The sequence below is a fragment of the Sus scrofa genome, unplaced genomic scaffold (assembly GCF_000003025.6).
Source record: "Sus scrofa isolate TJ Tabasco breed Duroc unplaced genomic scaffold, Sscrofa11.1 Contig1813, whole genome shotgun sequence".
Classification (NCBI taxonomy): domain Eukaryota; kingdom Metazoa; phylum Chordata; class Mammalia; order Artiodactyla; family Suidae; genus Sus; species Sus scrofa.
In genome coordinates, this window is record NW_018084953.1 from 89,716 (window position 1) to 95,715 (window position 6,000).

A 6,000-nucleotide genomic window follows, 5' to 3' on the forward strand; every position below is an offset into this window, starting at 1 on the left:
CTTTTGACTATTCTTCATTAACTTTTTCAGTTTTTATTTTTCTAGATCAATTATTTGTAAAATACTCATGTTAGAGAAGAGGCAAATCCTTGTTCCAGATCAGCAAAAATACTAAGACACAGGTTAAACGCATATGAGACCTATTTTGGCCTTTACTTTTCTCCAATCAACTGAGATTTTCCAGTTATAAAATAAGTAAGTCTCGGGAATGTAAAGTACAGCACAGTGACTATAGCTAATAATACTGTATTGCATCTTAAAATTTCTCATCACAAGGAAATAAATGTATAACTATGAGTAGTGGTAGCTGTTAACTAGACTTATATGGTAAACATTTTACAATATATACAACATGGAATCATTATATTGTACACCTGAAGCTAATATAATGTTATATGTCAGTTATATCTCATTAAAAAGTTGAGGTTTTCCGCTCTAGATCTGCTGTAATGTAGTCTCTGTCCTCTCCACTCTTTCGACAATAGACCACTTGCTTCAAAAGTGACTTACTTCCATGATTTCTATTTCTGTTTTTCCTAGACTCCATACAGAGATCCTGGATAATGTATATTGCCAACCTTTATTCTCTGTGCCTTTGCCTGTTGCTATAACAAGAGACCACTAGCTGTAATTTGTTATTGCTGCTTGGGTTTAGGTTTCTTTTTACTCCAGGTCTTCCCACGTGCTCAGAGGAAGTTGGTTTTTTCAGTAGGTTTTGAGTTCAGTAGTAAAGGACATTATCTCAAGCTCCCCCTCTTTGATTGTTCTAGTTTTGGAAACCATTATTTAACAGTTCTGGGTTTCAGATGTGTCTTAGATTATTGTGGTTTGTTCTCCTTATGAATTCTGGGCTAGTTTCTGAGAGGATAACAGTGAAGACAGTTTTTTTATTCAACCATAAGAATACTGAAATTTTTACTTTCATTGATGATCAGTCTCCAAGATCATTACAGGACTGATACCTATGCTCCCATAAAATACATCTCACATCAAGAGAAACCAGCCAAAATAGTTTTTGAGACCCATGTCTAGTAATAATCACTATTATATTGGGTTATATTGCATAACATTTATGAATGGAAGAGGCAACATTTCTAAATTCTACACTATGTTTCTAAGTTTACCTCTATAGAATTCTTGTTACAGATATGTCTGTGTTATTTTTACTTCCATTACATTTCTTTCTCCTCTAATTTATTTGCTAAATTTCTAACAGGGGCACCAGCCGCCCTTCTATGCTGAAATCATAAACATGTTTGTAAATTAAACTCATTTCAAAAAGTTAGACTACATATATGAAGCTATGTTCAAGTAAAAAACATTATGGAGTCAGAAGATGTAGCGTGTGAGTATTTTGTCTATACTTGTTTGTTTATTACTTGGTCACATTGGGCTTGTCACAAAACTTCTATGTTTTTATCCAGTTTTCTTTTATATAAAAAAGAGTAACATCATTCAAAAGGTTTTAAGGATCGGTAAGACATAATATATAGAGATGTACGTGATTAATAAAGCACAATATAAAAACCACTGTAATTATTTTTACTCACTGTAATTATTTTTACTCACTGTAATTATTTTTACTCACTGTAATTACTCACTAATTATTTTTACTCACTGTAATTATTTTTACTCACTGTAATTATTTTATAGCTTCATATATAAAAAGAGTAACAGTGATGATAATTTTAGTTTCAATTCAAAATTGAGAATAGCAGTTGACCTTGGAAACTGATAACTTCTCTTAAGGAGATTTGTTTTGTTTGTCTTATTTTGTTTTTGCGTTTCTGAGCAATTATCAACATAACATTAATTGCTTATGAGATACTCAGAGTCCCTCGGTATTTCATCATTGCTCTAAGAGAAAACTAATTAGCTATCATTCACAACACAGATGAGATGTGTCTCCTTGGTGGATTCTTTTACACAGGTGGAGAAAAAAAAAAGTGGTCTCACTAACTGGGGCTATGAACTGGGAATGGTGAGAGGCAGGGGCAGCCTCCTTCCACAAGCATAAAGGTTCACAGTGACAGTTGGTGAAAAATCCAGGGATAGTTCTTCTCTATTTACATAGAATATTCATCTTGCATTTTAGAAAATAACTTTTTCCTTCAAATTTTTCTTGGCCGAATCATCATCACTGAAAAGTTTACCCAGGTGAATAAGGGTAAGTGGAGGAGAAATCAAGTTGTCTTGGGTAATATAAGCGGCGGTTTCCCAAAATCAACATGATTTGCATACAGCCTCCTGGATTTTATACCAATTAGTCTCTACCATATCATATAGGATATTTATTTATCTCCAAGTTAACATCTTTTGAAATGTAGATCCTATAAATGAGCATAGTTTTACCTCTCTATTCATGTGTTTGTGATTAAATATTTACCCTATAATCTATTCTAACCAACATTTATTAGGAACTTACTAGGTAATTTAAGGAGCATTCATCTAATAAAAGGAATATATATCACATTAAAAGAGGCAGTGAATTTGTTGGAGGAGAAAAAAGTATGAACTCAGTTTTGAACTCTGATGTGTTAAATGAGCTGTAAACCTGTCAGGTGCTGATTTAAGCTTCTGAGTGTTAAATCCTCTGGTAAAATTGCCTATCCGACAGTAGAGAAGGGAAGTTGAGTTAGTAAAGATGCAAGGCAAGAGTTACCTTTTCAGAGCTAGTAACTGAAGCTATAAAAATGAAGATCAGTGAAACAAAAAGAAAAGCAGACATTGTTTAAAGAACACTGGAGATGGATGGAGGGAAGGAGAAATGGAGGAGAAGATGCAGTGGAGGAAAGTGAAGGTAAAGAGTGAACTTGAAGTAATGCTGATGAAAGAAATATTCTTATTTGAAAAAGAATAGAATTACTTAAAAAATTAGGAGTTCCCATCGTGGCGCAGTGGTTAACGAATCTGAGTAGGAACCATGAGGTTGCGGGTTCGCTCCCTGCCCTTGCTCAGTGGGTTAACGATCCAGCGTTGCCGTGAGCTGTGGTGTAGGTTGCAGACGCGGCACGGATCCCGCGTTGCTGTGGCTCTGGCATAGGCCGGTGGCTACAGCTCCGATTCAACCCCTAGCCTGGGAACCTCCATATGCTGCGGGAGGGGCCCAAAGAAATAGCAAAAAGACAAAAAAAAAAAAAAAAAAAAAAAAAAAAGAATTACTTAAAAAATGAAATATTAGCCAGTACTACTGAATGGCACAGATAAACTCAAGCAGCTAAGATACCTGGGACAATATTTAAGAAATTAAGGCTACCTTTGTCTGCAGATTATAATTTTACTGTAGGGCGTATGAGAAAAGCCAGAATGTTTTTTGAAGATTTGGAGTTGTATTTTAAGAAGAAACTTCTCTTTCAGAGTTTAATAAAAATCAATGTATGAGGGACACAGATTTATTTATTTTTATTTTTATATATATATATATATATTTTTTTTTTTTATTAAATTTTATTTTCCCACTGTACAGCAAGGGGGTCAGGTTATCCTTACATGTATACATTACAATTACAGTTTTTCCCCCACCATTTCTTCTGTTGCAACATGAGTATCTAGACATAGTTCTCAATGCTATTCAGCGGGATCTCCTTGTAAATCTATTCTACGTTGTGACTGATAAGCCCAAGCTCCTGATCCCTCCCACTCCCTCCCCCTCCATCAGGCAACCACAAGTCTCTTCTCCAAGTCCATGATGATTTTCTTTTCTGAGGAGATGTTCATTTGTGCTGGATATTAGATTCCAGTTATAAGTGATGTCATATGGTATTTGTCTTTGTCTTTCTGGCTCATTTCACCATGCTGTACAGTCGAAAACTGACAGAACACTGTAAACCAGCTATAATGACTGTACAGCATGGTGACCCAGTTACATACACATGTATTTTTCTCACATTATCACGCTCCATCATAAGTTACTAGATATAGTTCCCAGTGCTACACAGCAGGATTCATTGCTTACCCATTGCAAAGGCAATAGTCTGCATCTATTAACCCCAAGTTCCCAATCTATCCCACTCCCTCCCCTCCCCCTTGGCAACCACAAGTCTGTTCTCCAAGTCCATGATTTTCTTTTCTTTGGAAAGGTTCATTTGTGCCGCATATTAGACATAGATTTATTTTTAATGTGACTTGTATTCATTGGTAACCTTCTCTATGCCTAAGCCCAGGATGAGTCACTAGGGAGGCAAGTATGAAAATAGCATAGCTTGAAGTGGCTCAAAAATTTGACTGCTATGCTATTATGATTGAGTAGTGTAGAGACTGAAGAAAACATATACATAAGTAGTAGAAAACCTATATAAAAAACAATGAAAAGATTAATTTGTGGCTAGCAAGATGTTAGGAGACAATAAATAATGTAATCGACAGTACAGATTGTTAGATAATACAACAAAAGAGGTCAATTTCCAGATCTGAGAAAAAAATAAGCCAAAGATAGGTGGCAATACAGAGAAGCTGAAGGTAAAAAGAGTAAATTTGCCTTTACGAGTAAATGACAGCATTTCAGGTAAAAAAGGAGAGAGGGAAGCAGAAGTTAGACTTAAAATGATTATAGACCAGGTCAGTGGTTCTCAATCAGGGCAACTTACCCACAGAAGACTTTGGGAATGCCTGAAAAATTATTTTTCACTCAAGAGTATATTATAACAATATTTTACTTGAGATTCTATAAGCATTATGATATATCACATTGTGAGAAAGATATATATGATTCTTTGATCATAATCAGTTACTTTATGATTTCTTTGAATTGACCTTAGGATAAATATATCCTCAAACAATTTCAAGATCCATGGCCAATGCTACACCAATGATTTTTAAACTTTTCAACAACTGTATTACATAAATTTCTAGATTCTTGCACAAAATGTATTTTACAAGATATAACTGCTGCTTGTGGATTGAGTCATAATTATAAACAAGGTTTTTTTCCAATTATTATTTCAGAGATTATGCTTGTTTATAAGGCACCATAAGTTTCTGTGCTAAGTCGGTTCAGACAGCTATGTGATTTTTTTAATTGAGATATAATTGACATATAGCATTATATAGCTTTAGTGTACAATCCAAGGATTCAATATTTGTATATACTGTAAAATGAGCACCACAATAAGTCTAGTTAACATCCATCATTACACAGTTAAGAAGTTTTTTCTTATAACTTTTAAGATCTACTTTTAGTAACTTTCAAATATACAACACAGAACTGTTATCTCTAGTCATCATGCTGTGCATGACATCTCCAGGACTTATTTATTTTTATAACTGGAAGATTGTACCTTTTGACCACCTTCATTCATTTCACCCACTCCTAGCCCCCAACAAATCTGTTCTGTTTCTATAAGCTCAGGCTTTTTGCTTGTTTGTTTATTTTATATTCCATTGGCATTTTGATAGGGATTGCATTGACTCCATAGATTGCCTTGGGTAGTATAGACATTTAAACACTATTACTGTGCTTCCATGAGCACAGTAGGTCCTTTTTTCCTGCATCCATGGCTTATGGAAGTTCCCGGGCCAGGAATTGAGCCATGCCACAGCAACAATTCTTGAGCCACTGCAGTGATAACACCAGATCCTTAACCCATTGCACCCCACAAGGGAACTCCCTCTTAATTTTTTTTTTTTTTTGGTTGATGATAATATCCAGAGTACCTCCTTGGTTAAATTTGCTCCTAGGTATATTATTATTTTTGATGCACTTGTAAATGGAATTGCCATTTCTCTTTAGATTGCAGTAATTTTGACAATGGAGTTGATAACTGATTGTGGTTTTAATTTGCATTTCTCTGATGATTAGTGATGTTGAGCACCTTTTCATGTACCTGTTAGCCATCTTTATGTCTTCTCTGGAAAATTTTCTCTTCAGATCCTCTGCCATTTTTAAATTAGATGTTGGAGTTTTGCCATTAAATTGTATGAGTTCTTTGTATTTTTGTATCTGAACCTGTTACCACATATATGACTCATAAATATTTTGTCCCATTCAGTACGTAACCTTTT